At 32.0% G+C, this 23408-nt stretch overlaps 1 non-coding gene across 1 annotated transcript; it reads right to left on the bottom strand.

The window, feature by feature from the left end:
- Nucleotides 1–23052: 23052 nt before the first annotated feature.
- On the bottom strand, nt 23053–23159 carry LOC112535227. Its single transcript, XR_003079402.1, has one exon. It is a non-coding gene; the product is annotated as a small nucleolar RNA R71 (small nucleolar RNA).
- Between the last annotated feature and the right edge of the window lie 249 nt (nt 23160–23408).

The following is a 23408-nucleotide window of genomic DNA, read 5'->3' as shown; positions in this document are numbered from 1 at the left end:
CCTGAGTTTTTAAGGTTACAATCTAATGCAGTTGCATATAAAAAGAATTATATTAATCAAAAGGGAATTCTAAATTAGTTTTATAGTGATATTTTATTTCAATTTATTAATTATTTCATACTTAATTAGCTTAAATTGAATCGACATATTTATATAAAAAAAAATGAAACAAACCTATTTAATTGGTCCTAGCTAATCCCATGCATACTATTTGTACATCTGGTTGCACAAATTGCATAGTCGGGCCCACTGACTCGGGAATTTGAGTTTCTAATTCCTTAACTCTAATAATATATTTACATGAAAAATAAAGTAAGTCTACTTGGACGGTCCTAGTTGAGCCCTACCAGCTTGGGAATTTGAGTTTTCGATTTTGTAACTATAATAAAAAATTTCAAATAATTAGTTCATACTTAATTAGTTTAAATTGAGTTAAACAAGACCACTCCAAAACTCTTGTCACATGTTTACATGAAAAATAATTTTCATACTTAATTAGATTAAATTGAATGAAGTAAGATCATTCTATTATCCTAATCACATATTTACATAAAAAATAATTGTTGCATAACTAATTAGATAAATGGAGTTAAGCAAGGTCACTTCAATACTCTAAAACATATGTTTACATTTAAAAGAATTATTTCATAGTTAATTAGCTTAAATTGAGTCGTTCAAAACTATTCCAAAATACTTATCATATGTTTACATGAAAGATAATTATTCCATACTTAATTTGATTAAATTAAGTCAAGCAAGGCTACTCCAAAGCCTAGTCACACATTTATATGGAAAATAAATTATTTTATATTTAATTAAATTAAATTGATTCGAACAATGTCATTTCAAAATTTTAATTATACTTTTATATTTAATTATTTTATACTTAATTAGATTAAATTGAGTCGAGTAAGGCCACTCCAAAACTCTAATCACAGATTTCATTTAGAATACCTATTTCATACTTAAATTACATTAAATTGAGGTATAAAATATAAAATATAAAATGATATTATACTAAGTTTATTATTTTAATAAGTTTAGATTTCTCCTACACTGCTATGGTTATCACCCCCTTCTCACACAGTTAATGGATCACCATTAACAAGTAATGATGTTGGTGGCATAATGTTTTAATAATATAATTTGGAAGTATACATTATAGAGAAGGAGCTGATTACGTTGAGAGATGCAAATTTAAGGGCTTGGCCTAGTGCAATTAAATAATATTTGTGATTAAACAACTCAAAATGTAGTCTAAAAGTAGTCTTAATTCTGTCCCTTTTGACTGTGCGAGTGAATTAGGTTGAGCCCTTTAAAATTTTAGGGCTTCACCTAGTACATTTAAATAATCTTTGTTATTAACAAGTCCAAAGGTGGTATATTCACTCTCAAGTATTAAATATTTTTTATTTAGATTATTATCACATATTTTATTGAGTGAATTTAAATAATTTTTTTAAATTTAAAATAATGATAATTTAAATTCATTGTGCAGTTAAGATAAAAAAATAATCACAGACTTTTAATAAAACTTATCATATATATAAGTACAAGAAAAGAAATCTTAAAATTAAACTATTATGGTCATTTTATGTAAAGGCAAAAAAAATTAATTAATTAATTTGGTGAAAAATTAAACTTATTATATACATTTGGTGGAAAAATTAATTAGTTAAACTTTTCTACTAAAAAGCCAACAAAGTGAGAAGAAAACAGGTTATATAAAGGTATTTTAAATAAATAAAGTAAAAACAGCAAAACTATTTTAGGAATAAGTTATATTGACAGTCCTTCAAATTTATTCTATAATATTTCTATCATTCCTAATTTTTAATTTCTATTAAAAAACTCTTTAAATATAAATTAGAGTATCACCAAACTCTTTCATATTAGTTTTTCATTAAATAGCAAACAGAGAAATGATGTACCATTTCACATATTAATATATTTTTAAAAAATATATGTCATTTTTACACACCACATCGCCATATAAACCAAAACTAATAAAATAATATGTTTTATTGGTATATTTCTAAGAATAAAAATAATAAAATTAACAATAAAATCAATCTAAATGCCACAAAGCTAAAAATTATCATTTCATGAATCCAATTAATCTAGGTAACAAACTTGTAATCCAATTAATTTTTTTAACAATTCTCTCGCCCTTCGCCTACTGACTATAAACATATAGCTCAAGCATGCCGCCCCGCCTTGCCTATAGAAACATTATCGCTACGTCAGCTCCATCTTGTGAATCAGAAATTTAAGTTGGTATTAATCTGGGATGATATACAATGTTGGATTCTGAGATTTACATGAATGAATATGATCAATATATATACACTTAGAGATTAACGGTCTTATTGCTATGATTCTTAGACCCTAACTCTATGTCAACGTTCTTCTGACTATACTGAGATTAATGGAAGTGACCTTTCTTCCTTAGGGAAGAAAGGATGCTCCTAGTGTCAGCTTTCTGGCCTGTGATGACAGAAACTGAGGCTTTGACCTCCAGTCCTTAGTTGTTGGCTTTGTACTGTTGGTTTTTGCTTTTGTTCTTCAACACTCCCCATCAAAATGGGTTCGAATAAGTTTACCGATCCCATCTTGCTAAGAAGGTTTTTATGATCATATTTGCTCAGGGCTTTCGTGAGAATATTTGCCAATTGTTCGTTGCTTCTGACAAATGGGGTTTCAATTTGTCCAGACTGGACCTTTTCCCTTATGAAGTGGCAATCTACTTCGATGTGCTTGGTGCATTCGCGGAATACAGGGTTTGAAGCAATGTATCTTGCTGCTTGATTATCGCAGTACATCTTCAATGGTCCTTTGGATTTAATTCCCATATCTGCAAGGACTTGCTTGATCCATATTAGTTCGCTGGACGTTAATGCCATTGCTCTGTATTCTGCTTCTGCACTGGATCTTGCAGTTACAGTTTATTTTTTGCTTTTCCACGTTACTAGATTGCCTCCTACAAAGGTACAAAATCTAAAAGTTTATTTTCTGTCACAGCTTCCGGCCCAATCTGCATCAGAAAAACCAACTATATCAGTCGTATTATTATTTTTCATCTAAATACCTTGACCGGGGGTGCCCTTGAGATACCTAAGAATCCTATCGATGGAATCTAAGTGACTAGTGCGGGGGACATGCATAAACTGGCTTACCATACTTACCACATAAGTGATATCAGGTCTGGTGATAGTGAGATAAATTAGTTTTCCTACTAGGCGCTGATAGTGCCCTATATCATCTAAAGGATCGCCATCTTCTAGTTTAAGTTTGGTTTTAGTCTCCATTGGTGTATTTATAGGTTTAGCCCTTATTTTTCCCGTTTCCTTTAAAAGATCCAAAACATACTTTCTTTGGAATAAAAATAGACCTTTAAGGGATTTGGCTATTTCTATTCCAAGGAAGGAAGACAGCTGACCGAGATCTTTGATATCAAATTTCTTTTTTAGTTTTTGTTTAACTTCTTCAATTTCATTATTACTGTTACCTGTTATGATGATGTCATCAACATATACAAGGATAATGACGGTGCATGTGTGAGTGTGTTTAACAAATATAGAAGAGTTAGAAGTACATTTAATGAAATTAATTGTTAAGAGAAAGTGGCTTAGCTTGGCATACCATGCTCTCGGGGATTGTTTCAATCCGTAGATAGCCTTTTTTAGCTTACATACCAGGGATTGATCGGCTATAGGTTTGTAACCTGGAGGCAAAGTCATGTAGAGTTCTTCTTCGAGGGACCCTTGGAGGAATGCGTTTTTAACATCCATTTGAAATAAGCTCCATCCTGAGTTAACAACAACAGATAATAAAATGCGAACGGTGCTCATTTTGGCTACTGGGGTAAAAGTTTCTTGATAGTCCACCCCATATATTTGGGTAAACCCTTTTGCTACCAGTCTGGCCTTATATCGCTCAATCGTTCCATTATACTTATATTTAATTTTATACACCCATTTGCAACCAACAGGTTTTCTATTTTATGGTAGAGGGGTTAATTCCCAGGTGTCATTTTTCTCAAGAGCCTGAAGCTCTTTTTTCATAGCTTTGCACCAGTTAGGATCGGTGTTAGCTTCATAGAAGGAAGAGGGCTCAGTATGAGTGGTGAGTTTATTTAGGTAGGTCCTATATGAATTGGATACACTGTGATAACTAATAGAATGTTGGATGGGATACGTCACCTTGTGGGACACATAGTCCTTTAGTCTGACCGGAGGTCTGATAGGCCGAGATGATCTTCGTGGGGCGACTTCTTCAACCTGTGACCTGTCTCCCCCTGAAGAAGTGGCCTCGGTAATGATACTAGCTCCCCCTAAAGAGGTGGCATCAGGATTGTCCTCGGGAAGCGGCTCCTCGGTCGATGGAGTAGTGTGAACTGAACTGTCAACAAAGGAAAGGTTATCTAGAAATAACAAAATAGAAGTCCCACGAGTGGGGTGAGAGTCAGTAAAATAAGGGGTGCATTCATCAAAAGACACATCCCTGGAGATATAGGTCTTGTGTGTGCATGAGTCATAACACCTATACCCCTTTTTTTCAGAAGAGTACCCTAAGAACACTGTTTTGACAGAACTCGGGTCAAGTTTATGAGAACGTTTGACATGAACATAGTTTGTGCATCCAAAGACACGAATGTGCCCTAGCTCTATTTTTCTACTCTTGAGAATTTCTAGGGGACTGAGATTTTTGAGTTTTGGGCTAGGTAGGCGATTAATGAGGTAAGCGGCAGTTAGGAGGGCATCCGACCAAATGATATGAGGAACATTATTTTGAAAAGCCAGGAATCTGGTGACTTCAAGAAGGTGACGGTTTTTCCTTTCACAAACTCCATTTTGTTCGGGAGTATAAATGCAGGTGGTTTGGTGCAAAATTCCCTTAGTGGAGAAAAAATTCAAAAATTGTTTATTTATGTATTCAATGCCATTGTCAGATCGAAAAATTTTAATGTTGGCATTATACTGATTTTGAATAAAATGAAAAAAAAATTGGAAGCAAGTAAAAACTTCATTTTTGCCTTTTAATAAGTAGACCCAAGTGGTACGAGAGTAGTCATTAATAAAGGTGATAAAATAATGGAAGTGATTATAAGAAGTAACGGGGCAGGTCCTCAAATATCGGAATGAATTAAATCAAACATATTGTCTGATATAGTAGAAGATACAGGAAAAGGTAATCTAGTATGTTTGGCGAATTTACAGAAATCACAAAAACTAGTGTTTATGTTTAGACAAAAAAGCTAGTTTAAAACTCGATCAGACGGATGCCCAAACTGCTGATGGATCAAAAGGTCTGAACTGACAGGATTGGTAGAGACTAGACACTGGTTGGGGGAATCAATAAGGTAATAGAGGCCATTCTCAAATCGACCTTCACCAATCGTCTTTCTTGTGATTCGATCCTGAAATAAGACTGTAGATGGTGAGAAAATAACATTGCAATTTAAAGTTCTTGTGATCTTACCAACTGATAACAAATTTGATTTAAAGTCTGGTAAAAGAAGAATATTGTGAGAAATATTATGCAATAATTTTGAGGAGCCAAAACCAGAGATTTTAGCTTGGTGTCCATTAGCAACGGTCACATGGTTGGAATTAATGGGAATAAAATTTTACAATTTTGTGGCATCCCATGTCATATGATCCGTTGCCCCGGAATCAATTATCCAATTTGATGTGTTATTTAAAGAGCAATTTTGCGATACCAAACTTGTCCCACGAGGCTGCTGAGGCTGAATAAGAGACTGAAGTTGAGATATAAGCTGAAAAATCTGGGATTTTTCTATTGATTTCGGGTCAGTCCAATTGAAGGAGTCGAATCGGGTTGGGCTGTGTCACCTGAACCGGGTCGGACCGGGTTGCTCCATATGGGCTGGGTCAGGTTGGTGGTATCGGGCCAGGTTAGGATGTTGGAGTCGGGCCGGATTAAGTTAAGCACGTCTGACCCGTTACTCATAACCCGACCCATATTGCACACCGCATCATAACCACTAGGGTTATGTACGTTAGACATTCCGCCGAATTTGTTTCTTCCTTCCTTCTCCCGTCTCCTATTTCTCCCTCTCTCATTTCCGTTGAGAATCGGCCGAAGATGAGGATGGAGGTGCCAACAATGCTCCTGAGTGTGCCCCTACTTTCGGCAGTAGCTGCACCTCTCAGCACTAGGAGGCACCCCTCGCGTTCGAGCCGTCTCGCGGGGGTGCGAGAGACTGGAGTTGTACGCCTTTTCGGTGCTGTCTAGACTGCTTATAGTCCTCATTATTGCTCGTCTTGTTTCCTCCTGTTGGATTATGGCTATAACAACATCAATTGGAAGCAGGCTACTTGACAGTAAAATCTGAGACCTTAGGGCCTTGTAGCTCGAATCGAGCCCCCCCCAGGTAGGTATGCACTAAATTTTGTTCCTCTCTTCTTCTCGTCTCTTCTAGGTCTGTGGTTGGTGGGAGGTAACTCTGGAGTTCTTCCCACCGAGTCAAAACCTCTGTGGCATAGCTCGTGCTCATCCAAGTCCCCTGTCTTATTTGAGCAAGTTTCTGTTTCAAATTAAATATATAAGCATAATTTCGCTCGTGCCCATATAGATTTTTTACTTTGTCCCAAATTGCTTGTGATGAAGCCAGCAGCATACACAGCCTGGCTATCTGAGGCTCCATCGTATTGGTGAGTAGTGACATGACCATATGGTCAGTCATTTGTCACTCCTCTACTGCCTCAATTTCTTCTTTCATTGGTTCATTAGGGTTGATTGGCTGTGGCTTTTTCCGGGTTCTTATGATGAACCCTAATTTTTTTCTACCACTTAGGCCGATATACACTGCTCTTGACCATTCAAAATAATTTTGGTTACCTTTTAATGTGATGTTGGTTAATTTGGTAATGTCGTTGTGAGACATGATGAAGAAGTGTTTTTGTGTGATTGAAGGGTAGATGATGACAGGATCAAACTTGCTCTGATACCATATGAAACATAAATTTAAGTTGGTATTAATCTGTGATGATATACAATGTTGGATTCTGAGATTTACATGAATGAATATGATCAATATATATACACTTAGAGATTAACGGTCTTATTGCTATGATTCTTAGACCCTAACTCTATGTCAGCGTTCTTCTGACTATACTGAGATTAGTGGAAGTGACATTTCTTCCTTAGGGAAGAAAGGATGCTCCTAGTGTCAGCTTTCTGGCCTGTGATGACAGAAACTGAGGCCTTGACCTCCAGTCCTTAGCTGTTGGCTTTGTACTATTGGTTTTTGCTTTTGTTCTTCAATATTTTGCTTTTGTTCTTCAACACATCTTCTTCTTTAATTTCCTTATCATAATAAGAGACACACCAGCTTCTAGTTCAACAAATCATGCACATTCTCAGCTAAACAAATTGTGCCTCTTCTTCGAGACCCATGTTAGAAGGCTTCACTATCGCTGTTGCCACCGCCGACTCATTAACGCATAAAGCTTCTAGAAAGAAAGGAAAAATTGATGGGTAAATCAGATTGAGTCACTGCTATCGCTGTCATCATCTCATTTCCACTTTGCCTCATGACCGTCAACCTTGATCTTGATGATTCACCAGAGAAACTTCTTCAACTAAAACGAGGAGTAGTTGTTCATGTTTTGTTGTTGGTGATAGTATTATGGCCATATCTCAAATCCAGCCATCTCTTGCACTTAGATACTGCAACAAGTCCCAATTTAAACAAAAAATCCATACTAAAAGAGAATAACTTAATTACCACCAAGAAATGGCAACTGGGTAGTGGCTTTAGAAATTCGTAAGAATGACAGTGGAATAGTTGAAAATTCGGTGGTTGTTGTTTATTTGGGCTTTATAGTGAAACGATTAGTGGTAATAGATGCAGCGGTATCAAAAATTTTGACTTATATTTTTAATTAGTTTAATTTTTTAATTTTGTTAAAAAAATTAATATATATAAGGATATAAATATAGGCCAGCTTGACAAGCTACCCTTCTTCTTGATCTGAGGTGCGAATATAAACATCTCTTTTTTATGACTTCCACTTATCGATCCCGGCCCGGAAAAGTTACCGACCAGGGCCCTATTGATGAATGAAAGAAAGCGTTTATAAGCCCTAGCCCTTGTAAGCCCACACCTGTGTAGAGTTTAAAATTTTAATTTTTGTTACAGGCGATGATATCTATTAGAAATCCGTTCAATTTTTGATGACATGGAGGGCAGAGTTCCACATCAGCATTCCACTCACTGTCCATGTCACGCTTGACTTTAGATAAATTGCCCTGTTGGTACTAAAATTTTGCCACTTATATCCAAATTGTACTAATTCTTTAATTTTTTTTCTTTTTAGGACCACAAGTTATTTTTATTTTAATCAATGCTAGCTAATAGAAACTTATCTAAAGGTGAATTCCCATGTGAGTTAAGAATTCGCTAATACTCGATAGTCCGTCCAAACCACTAACATACTCAATAGGCGAACTACCATTCTACACATCTACAAAGCACTACTCTTGAGAGATCGGAATTCCTGATCTTTAAGATCTCGCCAGACATGAAAATAATTGGCACTTCTCCTATACTCACCTAAAATTTCAATGAGAGACTAATACTAATACACTGTTCCTCAAACTTTGACTTAAAATAAATCACACTATTGTTATCTTGTACTCTTGGTGACATCAGTACCTATTGAGATTTCGGTATTTTTTACTGACATGGTAGCCAAAAGTTCATCTAAGCAAGTCACTAATTAACATATCAATAAAAAAACACTAGAATCCCAATAGACACCATAAATTGAAACAAAAATAATGGTTATGGTATTAAAAGAAAACAAATTGAAGAATTGGTATATTTTTGATATAAGTGGAAAAATTTTAGTACTAAGTAGATAATTTACTCAAAATCAAGTTGATGTGGAATTAAGTAGAATACTAATGTGGAGCTCCACCCTCCACGTTATCAAAAATTGAATAGATTCCTAATAGGTACCGTCGCTTGTAATAGAAATTAAAATTTTGATACCAAAAAGAAAAAAATTAAAGCATCGGTACCAATTGAAAACATAGGCTAAGATCTTAGTATCAAACCACGTTATTTACCCATTAGTTGTGTGATGACTCGATTTTTGGATTTTCTTTTTCTTCTTCCGATTTCCATTCACTCAGTCTGAAATATTTGATCTTGCTATTTGGGTTTTACAGCTTTTCATTTTTAACAACAAAATTTTAAAACAATTTTTAGAGTAAGAGAAGAGGATTTTCCTTGACCTTTTTCCTCAACTTCTCTTTATGTTATTTAAAGCAATAATGGCACGAAATTAGACCTCTGCAACGCGGCCATGGCTGCGATGATAACTGCACCTCGCCGTGGAAATGAGGTGAAGAATAGAGATTGAGTTTATAAAACGAGGTCAGGGAAAAAGTAAAGGGAGAAGAAGTGGAACTTGTTTTTTTTTTTTTTTTTCAGCAACGTGGGATTTGTTTAATGACTGTTAAGTGTCTTTTCTGTTACTTCATTAAAAATTATTTGACATTAGGGAGCTTTTTATTACTCAAATTAAAGTTAAAAGAATTTTGTGGTACAAATTAATAATACCTCATAGTTAAAGGATAGTCAATGTAATTTATTGTTATTTTAGAAAATAGAATTTTATTGTTTATAGTATTAGTAATTCCATTAGAGATAATTTATTAGAGATATAAAAGTCTATATAAGACTGATTTCATGGATTAGTATTTGGTCTATAATTATTTTTCAAGCTAAAATAAGTAAAATGACAGCCCATACCATAAGCCCAAGATATTTAATCTAATTAATTAATTAGTTAGTTAGTTAATTAATTGATAATTAAAGATAATAGTTAAAAATACACATGTAAAACAAGTAATGGAAGGAGTTATGTAGTAATTATATAAAAATCTATATAAGACTGATTTCATGGATTAGTATTTGGTCTATAATTATTTTTCAAGCTAAAATAAATAAAATGACAGCTCATACCATAAGCCCAAGATATTTAATCTAATTATTTAATTAATTAGTTAGTTAATTAATTGATAATTAAAGATAATAGTTAAAAACACACATGTAAAACAAGTAATGGGAGGAGTTATGTAGTAGTTATCTCCACTCTTCAAGTAGAAAGAGATAATAGAGCTCTACGACACATAAGACGAAAGCAAAACTCCAATAAAAGTGAAATTTGGGACTCTCTATAAAGAGCAGAAGCACAAAACAAAAAAAGATTTAAATTAAATAAAAGTCCTTCAACTTATTTATTTGTAAATATTTATTATTATTTAACTTTAATTTTTGTGGTGTTTCTTGAGAATCTAAATAAATTGTCAATAAAGCTTAGAAATTTATAAAAAATTTAATTAAAAAGTCAAACACAAAACTCATTAATTACAATAGTTCGTATACCTACATATGTGGCACGCTCAGCAAAATTTCCACCAAACAATTGGCTAAGCCTTTGAGATTATTAAGCTCAACCTTTATCATATGTATGAAACATAGTATTACTTACTAATATTATAACTTAGTTAAGCAATCCCATGAACATATTGTAATATTATATTTGGATATATGAGATATAATCTTTGGCTTTGGATTTGGACTAATTCCTTTATTTAGATAACTCCGTTCATTTGGATTCAAGTTTAAATGAAATTATGAATGAGAGTTAAGCAAATAAATATTTTAAATAACAATAAAATATGTGTTATTTAAGATTTAGAAATACCTTACTCACTATAATTTGTATTTTGTGATTTTTAATTATAATTTATACTTTACTTTCAGCTTCTTCTTTTACTAAATTTAAAATAGAGGTGCTATACGGCTGGTAGCATTTATAGTATTTAAAATTGAAACTTACATTTGATGAATAAAAGATCCATATCATTTTTGTCTTAAGTTCAAAAAAAAAAAAAAAAACTTACTTAAATAAAATGATATTAATATTATTTTCTTTTTCTTCTTTTTAAATTAAAAAAGTCTTTCATTAATATAATTAATAAATACAACTTATGATAAAGAAATTCACCTGACTACATTCAATAAATACATATTAATTTTATTATAAAGATGATCCTTTGAGCTTTATTGAATGTGTTGATGGAATAATTATATGTAATACCTTAGCTGCGATTAACACATTGGTAAAAAAACACATTCTACTTGGTTGTTATACTGAACCACAAATCAACTTATTGTCATTTGACGAGTCTTTAAACGAGTTTGATATTTTAAATATCAAATTCAAATTCATTCTAACTCGTATGACGGAAGATAAACAAACTTCCATAAAAGAAAGACAAATAAATTTCCATAAAACAAAAAAACTTCTATCAAGGAAAACAAAATAAAAAACTCATAATATCTTATCAATAAAATTGACAAACAACTAACAAAAATAATTCTAACATAAGATCCTAGAAAATATTTATAAAAAAAAACTAGTAAAAAATTAAAATTAACTAATGTCAACGATAAAGAAAAGCCATCAATGACAATGACAAGAAAATGAAAAAGAGGTGTCTATAAGTAGTTAAGGTCTCAAAGCTTTTTAAGGGGCACTGAATGGGTTAAGAAAATACTTAATATTATTTTCTTTTTAAAATATTAGAAGATTTTAACTATAGATAAATCACCTAAAACTGAAGAATTCTAACTCTAAAAGAAAACTTTTTAAAAACTATATTTTTCATATATTTATTTTTTTAAGAATTTAAATTCTTGTTTTACATTGTTTAGAAAATAACCAATTTTTATAAAATTCTATAACTTATAAATTTAACTTTATTTTTCTATCAAAAGAACGGCTCCTTAATGGGAAAAGGAATAAATGAAAAGAAAAATCACAATTGTAATATAGAAAGTAATATAATTTAAACTTATTTTTTCTTCCTGTATTGTTCTTTTTATTATTAATTACTCTTAAAAACATATATCAATGTTATCTTAATTTGTATTTAATTTCTATAATGTACATTAGAAAAATTATTTTTAGTTTTACAATAAAAGATCTAGACAATTCATTTTTAAAATTTTATTTGATCGAGTAATAATAGAATGTTTTAGGTCAAATTAGGAATGATCAGGTAGTCATTATATGGATTAATTTGTAATTGAATTAGACGGACTAGTTTGTAATAAATTTATTCAATTTAGTCATGATCAATTAGGAATTATAAATAAAAAATATTAAATCATTGGAACGACTATTATAGTTAGTTCATACTGAAGTGTATCAAATATTTTTTGAAACTTTATTACTCGAGTAATAATATAATATAATGGGTCATTGTCAACATCCATTTTCTGGATCTAGATAGCGAGAGAATTACAAAATACCTTATAATGAAAGTTACTGTCGTTTTCGAGTCTCGGAAGGCGAATCCGAGGTTAAGGTTGACTTTAATCTAATGAAAATTATCTTTCTGAAACCAATTTGAATTTAATTGTTAAGAAAAGTGAAGTTTAAGGGTCAAAACTAGGGCTGAGCATGGATCTCGGTGATTCCTGCCCGAACCGAATAACCATACCGAAAAGTACCAGAACCGAAAAAAATCGAAAGTTTTTATAACCGAATTGAACCGATCCGAATTTTTTTACTATTACGGTATGGTATTGGTTCTTTAGTGAAAACCGTATCGTAACCGTACCAGAACCGATCCGTCTTGTACTGATCCGGACCAAACCGTAGAACCGAATTTTTTACATATATTTATAAATAATTATTTATATTATATAAATAATACATATATTAAAAAAATAATACATATACTCTATAAAAAATTATTTTATATTTATCATTTATATAATTCAAGCAATTGCTATCGAAATACAAAAAATAATACATATTAAAAATAACTATAATATTATAATATACTTTATACTCTATAAAAAATATAAGTTATATATTAATATATCACATAGTATATTGATACTAGTAATCTAGTATACATACTATAAATCTAGATTTAAAATTTATTTACTATCTAGAAATTTTTGACAAGTTAATTAAAAAATTATTTAATTTAATAAAAATTTATATAAATTAGTAAGATTTATAAAAAGATATTATTATATAAATATAATATTATTTACACTATATTTATTAATAAATTAATTTTTAATTATATAATATTTTTATTTTAAGAATAATAATATTAATTATACTAAAAGTATTAATTTATATAAATATTAAAATTAAGAAATAAATATTATAAAATAATTTTTATATTATTATACTAATAAAACTTAAAAAAATAAATATTTAGAAATAATTAATTTATTAACTTTTAAAATATTATAAATTAATATTAAAATATAAAAAATATATTAAATTATATTTATAAATTATTTTTTTTTTTTGAAAAGGATCAAACAAAACTTGAGAAAAAAAATTATCAAAATATCTTTTAACAATATAGAAGTTCTTTACTTCTTACAACAACATAGGTCCTCATTTGTTATCAAGATTGGATTAGAAGTTCAAATAAACCTATCCAACTATAAGAATCAATAGAGGATATTGAAAGCATAGAGTCAGGTAACATTTCTTTAATTCTTACATATATTTGTTTATTGTTGATGCTGTTAAGTCTTATTGACGTAATCTTTTACTTTTATTGTAGAAATTATTCAAGATCTTGAGATTGGTGAGTCCCTTATGCCAAGATTAAATGTGGAGAGCTAATTTTGAGGGGAGGTAATAACATTCCTTTGCTAATTTTGGACATTTATTTTAGTGCTACATAAAGTTTGTAAATTTATTTATTTTAATGATTGTCATCTGTAAAATATTTTTATACTAGCAGTAATATATATTTTAATGGTTTGTATTTGAATATTGAATGAATTATTGTATTTGCAAGTGACTGAATTGCGAAACAGGTTGTTCAAGAATGTGATTGCAATTTTAATTCAGATTTTCATACTACTTTTTTTAGGTTGGTAATCATATTTTCTCTAAATGTATTTGATTAAAGATGAGATTAAAGTTGTATTTTTTAAATTTTTTAGAACCGAAAATAGCACCGAACCGAACTGTATTGAACCGTAAAATTGGTACAATACGATATTGGATCCTTTTATGTTTGGTACGGTATTGGTACCTTCAATTTTAAAATAACCGAGGTTTGGTATGGTACTGGTGATTTATAAATAACCGAATTGGACTGATCCGTGCTCAGCCCTAGTCAAAACGATGATTTTTACAAATTCATGAACTAAATTGCAAACGTTTTTTGAATTTTTGCTCTTTAAAGTCATTCGGCTCATCATAGAGCCAAATCAGCTTTTTGCCGAGACGACCGACTCTACATAATGCCATCCATGGTTTTCTTGTTCCGACATTATTTCTTGGCATTTTAACATCTAAAATACTTTTTAGAAGGATTTTTGTTGATAAATACGGAATTCTATTTGATTTTATCAAAGATAATCTCAAAAGAACTTAAAACATATCGATATATTTCTAGGGTTTTCCAAACCCTAGCTCTATAATTGCATACTTAATTCCAAGGTCTAAGGGGGGATACCAATTCCAAAAAGCTACAGCTACTCACACTGACGTTTAGAAGCTTTTAGCAGTCGATATACTTTTTGAAAAACAGAGAAAGTTGAGACACTAAGAAAGAGCTAAGAGAATTAGAAAGTTTTTAAAGAGAATGACGTAAGCTTTTTCATATCTCAAAGTAGCACTGGATCCTCAACTGCTTTTTGATTCAACTACATCATCGTCTCATAAGACTCACAAAACAACCAACTGCGGTGACAACCTAAGGATTCCCCAGCATCACCATCATCCATATCATCTTTCAAAATTAGTTCTTTTTATGCTTTCCTATAAACTTGATTAGATTTTATTTTTATTAATTTATATGTTCTATGTGATTATAATGGGTTTCTTTTCATGATTATATATTATAACATTGTTGGAAATTGAATATGATAATAAGAATATTATTGAAAATTGAATATGATAATAAGAACATTATTAGAAATTGAATCTGATAATACGAACATGTGGGGTTTTGACTATTGTAATACCCATAATTTTTCTTTAATAATAATAATAATAATAATAATAATAATAATAATAATTAATAAATGTGTTTTTATTTAAATTAATTTTAACTTTATTTTTATTTAGTTTAATTGGAATGATTTAAATGCAATTTTGAATTTTAATGCTAGACAAATAAATGAGCTATTTTCTATATCCTATTAGTTTGATTTTTAAGGAATTAATTAAGTAAATTCTATGAGAAATAAATTATATTTTTGGTTATTCAAATTTTTTCCCCAAATGAATATATATAAATTAAATTCTATATTTGAGAATTATGGAAGAATTTGTAAGGGATATTTTATAAAAGAATTATTTAGAAAAAGGACATTTTAATTAGCAAGTAGTGTTAAATTTTAAATTGAAAACTATTTAGCAAATTGATTAATTAAATTAATTGTATGTTAGGACTAAATTGGAAATTTATTTTGGGATAAGGATTAAAAATATAATTTTATTAATATGGGGTTTAATGGTTTGTATGTTTGGTATTTTTGTAATTAAATATGTCAGTAAGGGCTTTTTGATAATTTTACATTTAAAAGGAAGGGTAAATATGTAATTGTGTATTTTCAATAATTCTATTTTGGCATAAATTAAATAGTTAAGGGCTTAATTGAAAAGCTAATGAAAAGTTTAGGGGTTAATTGGAATTTCTACAGGATGAAATTGTTGTAATTAAAAAAGTTGAGGGACTAAATGGTAAAGCAGAAAAGTTCAGGGACCTATTGTCGATGTAGAGAAGAAAGAAAAGAAAAGAAGAAAGAGGAAGAAGAAGAAGAAAGGAGGAGGAAGAAGAAGGGGAAAGGAGCTGCGTCGCCATGGCCGGCGGTGGCGAGCTCTAGAGGTGTGGCGGCCGGCCAGTGAGGTGAGGGCAACAACAACGGTCCAGCAAGCGATGATCGGCGAGAGAGTGCGAGAGATTGCGGCGGTTTTCTTGCCCCTATTCCGACCGTTTCCAGTATCCTTTGGCAGCGATATTGGTCTCAAATTGATCGGTGAGTTTAAGGCTTTCTTTTGGGAGTGGTGGCATCAGCTTTGGTGGCTGGAGGAGGGAGTTTCGGCGAGGGATGGATGATCGGAGGATATATCCAGACTCCCTTCAGCTCAAGCTTCGCGATGGCACTGGTTTCGTGGCCATCGGACTACGTTTACAAATCGACGGCCGAGATCGTCCGTAAATCTCTTCGGATGATCAGGGGTTGGATCGGAAGATCAGAAGTGAGGATTGTTATCAGCGTGTCATTTCGAGTCCGTTGGTGTGTTCGGATCGTCGATCGGACTCCAGCGGCTGGAGGCGAGTCGACCGAGCGATCAAGCATCTCTATAATTTTTCTCTGGCCCGTTGATTTTAGAATTCTTTAGTAAATTATATGCTTGTTGAATTGTGTTGAGAATTAGCGATATTGTGTGCTAAAATATTTAGTTTGTTGGACTGCCTACCTTAGATCGTGTTTTGTGATGTGTGGCGTAGTCGGAAAAATAGTGAAGTCTTAGGGACCCAACTCCCGTTAAAATGAATTGTTGAATATCTGAAGTGTTTTCTGGCAGGTCATGGCCCATTTTACGAGGGTAAATGTCTGTATTGTAGGGGAGGTTCTGCCGAATTTTCGATAAAATTTACCCGAGTCGAGATTTTTAGACAGTCAGTCCTAGGAATCTAGACCTTGGGTTAATTGTCAACTGTTTTAGTGTTATTGATAAATTATTTTTCATGATTACATAAATATGTCAGTTCGGCTCGCTCCACCCAAGGCATCGGAGCAGAGCTAGGAAGTCATACAAGCTGTGAGTTAAAGTCATATATCTGCTATGCACATGTATGCAAATTTTAAATAGCTATTGCGATTAAATGATTGCAAGTTTAAATTATTCATTTAATTGTTATTCAAATGTATCATGCTCTTTGACTACTATTCATATATATATATATATATATATATATATATATCATGTTCTTTATCACTGAATTTATTATTGTCTATACGGGATGGGATGGCAGTAGAACATATTAGTTTGATGAGTGTATTGGTATAGATCTGAGAGTGATGGAAAAAAAGGTAAATTGGTAAATTTAGAAAGGAAAGTTTAGGACTTGCCATGGTCGAGCATCGCTCTCTAGGCTTAGTAGAGTGTGTGTCGGAGTAAAGGTCCCTCGTCGAGCATTGCTCTCTAGCCGCCGGCTTATTTGGAACCTAACTGACCAGACTGGAGTTAAGGACCCTGGTCGAGCTTCGCTTTCTGGGCGCTAGTCTTATTGGAGTAAGAGAGCCGAAAGGCTAAGAGTGTTAGTGATAATTAAGTGGCTGAACTGGATTTAAGGACCTTGGTCAAGCTTCCCTTTCTGGGCGCCAGTTCTGTTAGGATAAGAAAGTCGAGATGTTAGTGTTGAGATTAGTCGAGATGTTAGTGTTGAGAGTAGGGTTCTGCTGTGGTACCTCGTCCCGTTGTATGTGAAGGTTATATTTTTATTTATTTTTTTTATTTAAGCATGGCATGACACGAATATTGTTGCATGACATAATGTTTATTTTCAAATAAATGTGTTATTGAAGTGTTTGAAATTATTTTTGGGATATATGATTTTAACTCACTCTCGAGACTGACAGTCTTAATTTTACTGTTTTTCAGATATGTGTTTGTTAGTCTTCCCGCGGCTCTTATCAAGCAACCCTACTCCTTCATCATTGGGTGACGTGTTTGATTCGGTATACTGACTTGTAAAAGTTTAGATTCTCCGCAGTAGAAATAGTAGACTTATCATTTGTAATTTTCTGTAGTTTCGGGTCTCGCCTAATTCTTCTGGTAGACCGAATTAAATATGTAGAATTGAATGGTTAAGTTAGATTGTGAATCAGTGCCTTGGATTGTGCCATCAGTAGCATCATATGAGATTTGATTAAGTAAGAGCGTGTCAGGCTTACTACGGATTCGGTGGCCTTACGCCTACCCATTCCTTAGTGCCGGTCACGGGCCCACAGATCGGGTCGTGACAACTATGTTTTTCCCTTAATGATTAATAACATTATTAGAGTCTTAGATTAGATTCATAATTCTTTCATGTTTCTTATAGTTAAATGTTTTAGGATCGCATGATCAAATTATGATATTTTTCCATTTATTTATTTACTATTAGTTTAAGTATCTAGGGTTTGCATGTTCTGTTTAGGGTTTCTATTCAGTTCTATGTCTTCGATTTACTTTTGCACGATTTTCATTTATCTTTTATCTCCTGTGCATGGGGGGTTGGCTCCATAGCGATGAAATTGAGTAAGAAACTGCAAAAAACGCCAACCAGACCCGTAGAGCTGATCGGCTCAGTATAGAGCTGATTCAGCTTTACGTTGATCCTATCAGCTCTACACCCATAGCCAATCGGCTCAGCACCCCAAAACCCTAATTTTTGACCTTTTATGGATTTTTGATGTATTTATATTATGTAATTAGATTTTAGGCGTTTTTTTTCTTCATTTTTAGTTGTAGGCGTGTTGTAATAGCTAGATTTACTTTATATACTTTATTTTTTACTTCTTTTGTTTACTAAATGACTAAATAAGTGTAACATGATTGATCAAGTAAAATAGACCACATAGACTTTAGGCCTTAAAATTGGATCCAACATAAAAGTTGTAGTCCACTAGGCTAATCAATAGTAAATAGACTTAAAATTTAAAATCAATAAAGATCTAGTGGCTTTACCATGCTTTAGCTAGGACAATTGGGCTATATTTAAATTTAGGATTACCTAATTGGGCTTATCATAAAAAGTAGTTAATTAGGCATAACATACTTGATTATTAAAGCATAAGATATAATTGGGCTAGAGTAGGTGGGCCTTGTACATAATTAATTAGATTAATAATTTTAAGTATTAGGTTGGATTTTAATAAAAAGGGCTAGACTTAAGCAGATCTCATATACTGCAGTGCTTAATGTATAGAAATATTATGCTGTATTTATAGGGAATAAACCGCTAAATAGTAAAATTGAAGATAAATATATACAAATAAGGAAGTTGACTTTTGGAACCATCTCTGGATTTGTGACGTAAGCTTACTTATGGAATCAAGAAACGTCACTCATTAGTAAAAGTGTTCTGGTTATCCGGGTGGCGACTCCCATCTCCGTACTAGTCTCTGTAACTGGTTAGCGTGTTCCCGATTAGGTTGAAAAGTCTTATCATACCGTAGTCGCTAAAACACTTGGACGCGCGCCCGAAACTGTTGTACACAGTCATGATCCTAGTAATCATTATATAAGTTAATATGTAATTGAATTGGAAGGACTAGTTTGTTATTAAATTGACTCAATTTGATCATTGATCAGGTAGAAATTATAAATAAAAATTGTTAACATCATTAGAACCACTATTATAATTAGTTCAAATTGAAGTTTATCTAGTATTATTTTTAATTTTACTTAGTTCATGAATGATTGAATGATAATTGGATAACAACCTGCCATCATAAAGTGGTAGCTGTTTGAAAAAGAAGAACAAATACTTAGAATGACTAGTAATTAGTTTAAATTGGAGCATATCAGGCTATGTATAATAAATTTATTGAACTTACTTATATTAGTTTTGTTTTTTCAGTTAAGTGGTTTGATTAATTGATTTTTATAGTTAATTAGTAAAAAATTATAAAAAAACAACAATATAAAAAATATATTCTTAAAAATATAATCAACCACTAAAGTTTAATTAGCTGCATAATTTTGATGACAAAATCTAAGATGATAAATAATAATCTATTAAAAACATTTAAAAGAAAAATTCTATAATAGCTATAACTTATAGTCTTGAATTATAAATTACGTTGCTGAATTGATTTTATGAAAGATGTAATTTACACTCATTTTAGAAAAAACTTAAGAAGAAAAAAGAAAAATTTGTTGTCCCTTGGAACCAAGAAGGGAAGGGGGTTGAATTAGTAGCTTCAAATTGCAGAATTAAATTGCAATAGACAAGCACAAGGATCATAAATGCCATAACAAGAAATAAGATGAAAGGAAAAGTTAGAGAGATTGACACAAGCAATTTATAGTGGTTCGGAAACAATCCTCCATATGTCCACTCCTTAAGATCACACTTGAGTATTCCATTATAATCAAACTTGATTAAAAAATCTTAGGTTTTAATAAGCTCACCTAACAACTTGGTGTTTTCACAAGCTAACATTAAAATTTTTCCCTTAGTGGTTCAATATCATACTAAGTCCCTTTAATCCTTGAGCTTTAATAGAAACTCAACAACCAATTCCTTGTGTTTTGATCATAGATTTACACAACAACCCTTTAGCTTGTGTTTTATTCTTAGACTCACACAAAAATTATTTACAAGTTTACTTGAATAAAAGAGTTCAACGTAATGCACTACACATAGAAAAAATTTAGCATAAAAAGTTGAGTAACAAATTTGTAAGAGTTTGGGAATAAAGAATTCAACACTTATGTTCTAAGTTCTTATGAGGGGTGTTTATATTCATACCAACCCCTAAAGAAATATTACAGATAGCCTATAGCTCATTAATTGTGAGTCTAGACGATTTGGCAAATAGTACCTTTTTGCTTAAAAAGTGCCTTCGCGCTCGGAAAGCGCCGTTGTGGTCATTGGGAAAGTGTGAATACCACCCGTGTGCTTTAGAAATGTCCTCGAGCATGGCTTGATCACGTCAGAAGTGTGCTCGTGCTTAAGGTTGTAGAACCTTCTACTAGATTTTTTCTTTTTCTTGAGTTACAAGCGCCTTCACGCTTCTCAAAGAGAAACTTCTTTGACTGTTAGGTGTCTTAACATGATTGCAGGTCATTTAGATAGTCTTTACATATGGATGGTCAACTTGACTAGTTAAAAAGTGTCCTCGCGCTTTATAGGTTTTCATGAACCAATCTTGAAAACCTCAAGGCACACATGTCTAATCCTTGAATCTTCAAAGCAATATCACATAAACAATTAAAAGATTAATTAGTGACATCAATTTGGATGTTAAGATCAAAATATAGATCAATTAACTCTTAGGACAACAATCTCCCCTTATTTGATTTTGATAATCAAATTGATTATAAAGATAAAATCGAGTGAGTATGAATATAATTGTGTGAATGATAAAAAAAAGTTTAAAAGTGGAAATAAGCACTCCCCCTTAATTTAAGTAGGACACAAGTTAAGAAAGATGTCCTTAAAGGAGTTTGTACACTTACATGATTGACTCTCCCTTAATATGATATTTGATAAGTGCTAAAAGCACTTACTATTGAGCCTTGTGTTATATTGATTTTACCTTCAAATGAGTTTGATTTGCTCGTTCAAGCTTGGTTTTCAATTCTTTTAGATATTTTAAGGATAATACATGTCAAGGAGTAAAACAGAATAAAAAACCTTAAGAACTGAGCAAAGAAAAAGCATATTTGTCAAAGTTTAGTGTCGCCATAGGCATGACACGGGAAGCTACACCCCTGTGTTACAAATTGGATTGGATTTGATAAATAAGTAAAAACTAATTTTTCTAGTATGGGGAGCACATCATTGTGTGCCTTGCCCATTTGAGTTGTAAGAAGTGGCTGAAGTGAAGATGACTCCACACGGGAAGCTTGCACCGCTGTATGCTTTCTCGTGTACATGGACCAAAAGGGGCGGAAGCAAGAAGCATCCCCATAGAGAGCTTACACCTTGGATGGATGCCCGTGTCAAGTGTTTTATTTTTACTTTTTAAGGATTTTAGGTTTTATTTTAAAAGGATTTTGACTTTTACATTACTTTCAAAGAAAGAAAGCTTTGGCAATTCAATTTCTTTTAATTTTTAGGGTTTTGTTCAAGGTTATTCAAGGAAGAAATATCAATTCTACCTTTGTTTTAGATTTGGATATTCAAGTGGGAGAATTTTTCTTCCTTTTCATCTATGAATAGTTTGAGATCTTCTTTCCCTATTTCTTCTTTTTTATTTACAATGTGTAGGAACTAAATCTCTTTGTTATTTGGTTTGGGTGTTGATGAACCCTAACTTGTTTTATATAGATTGATTTAAATTTTATATAATTAGATCTTTTCCTTGAGTCGTTTCTTAATTGCTTAATTTTTTTATTTCAATTGATAAGTTGGCATGTTGATTAGATATTGTTTTCATGAATTTGTCATTCTTAAGGATTGAAAATTGATTAAGATACTAGAGATAGATCTATAAAATTCTTTGGTATATAAGTTCTTTAATCTTAGTGCATGACCTAAGTGAGTGGGTTTGTGAAGAGATTCATTTTCCTCCTCGTAGGAATTAGGGGCTTAATCACTTAAGAAAGATTGTTACCTAAATTTGTGTTACTATTAATAATTCAAAAGCTAGTGATTTAACAGTTTTTTATTTGATTATCCCTTTTGTGCTTGTGGTTCGTGTTTTATACATGTATGTTGATTTGTGCATTACCCGAAGTAGTTCTACGAATCTACTCAGTTACGACCCTGAGTTAAAAAGGACTTTAAGAAAATAAAAAAAGAAGAAGAAAGAGAATGGATTTTAGCCAAAATAGTAGTGGGTGTTCAAAATTAGAATTAGGGGATTATTGAGAATCCAAATTTGGAAGAAGGTTGGTTAAGAACGGCAGCTGCACCTAGGGAGGGAACCATGCAAGAGTGTGCATGTCCAACTCTAAATGGGGGCACCTCAAGTATTGTTAGATCAAATATAGCGGCAAAAAAGTTTAAGATTAACCTAATATTATTCAGATGGTGCAGAATAATTTCATGTTTGACGGTTTGCCGAATGAGATTCCAAATACTCATTTGAATGATTTTCTTAAAATTGATGATACCTTTAAGATTAATGGGGTATTAAATGATGCTATTAGGTTAAGGCTATTTCTATTCTCATTAAGGGATAAGCCGAGGAAGTGGTTGAAGCCATTTTCAATTGAGACATTTACCACTTGGAATCAATTCATCGAGAAATTTTTAGAGAGATACTTTCCACCTTTTAAGACGACCAAATTGAGGGATGATATAACAGGGTTTCTTCAATAGAAGAATGAAACTTTGTGTGATTGTTGGGAACAGTTCAAGGATTTGTTGAGGAGCTGTCCACATCATGGTCTACCCTTATGGCTGCAAATTCAGACATTCTTTAATAGATTAAATTACGCAAGTAGATGATCTATTAATGTAGCAGCATATGGTTCATTAAATAATAAGACTCTATAACAAGCTATGGATCTTATTAAGGATATGACAATCATGTATTATCAGTGGTAAAATTCTAAAGAGTAGGTTAAAGTCAAAGGAAGTGGGATCCATGCAATAGACCCCATGGATGTAAATGCAAAGTTAGAGGCCATAAGTAAGAA

The sequence above is a fragment of the Ricinus communis genome, chromosome 5 (assembly GCF_019578655.1).
Source record: "Ricinus communis isolate WT05 ecotype wild-type chromosome 5, ASM1957865v1, whole genome shotgun sequence".
In the NCBI taxonomy this organism is placed as follows: Eukaryota; Viridiplantae; Streptophyta; class Magnoliopsida; order Malpighiales; family Euphorbiaceae; genus Ricinus; species Ricinus communis.
This window is presented reverse-complemented; position numbering and strand designations above follow the sequence as displayed.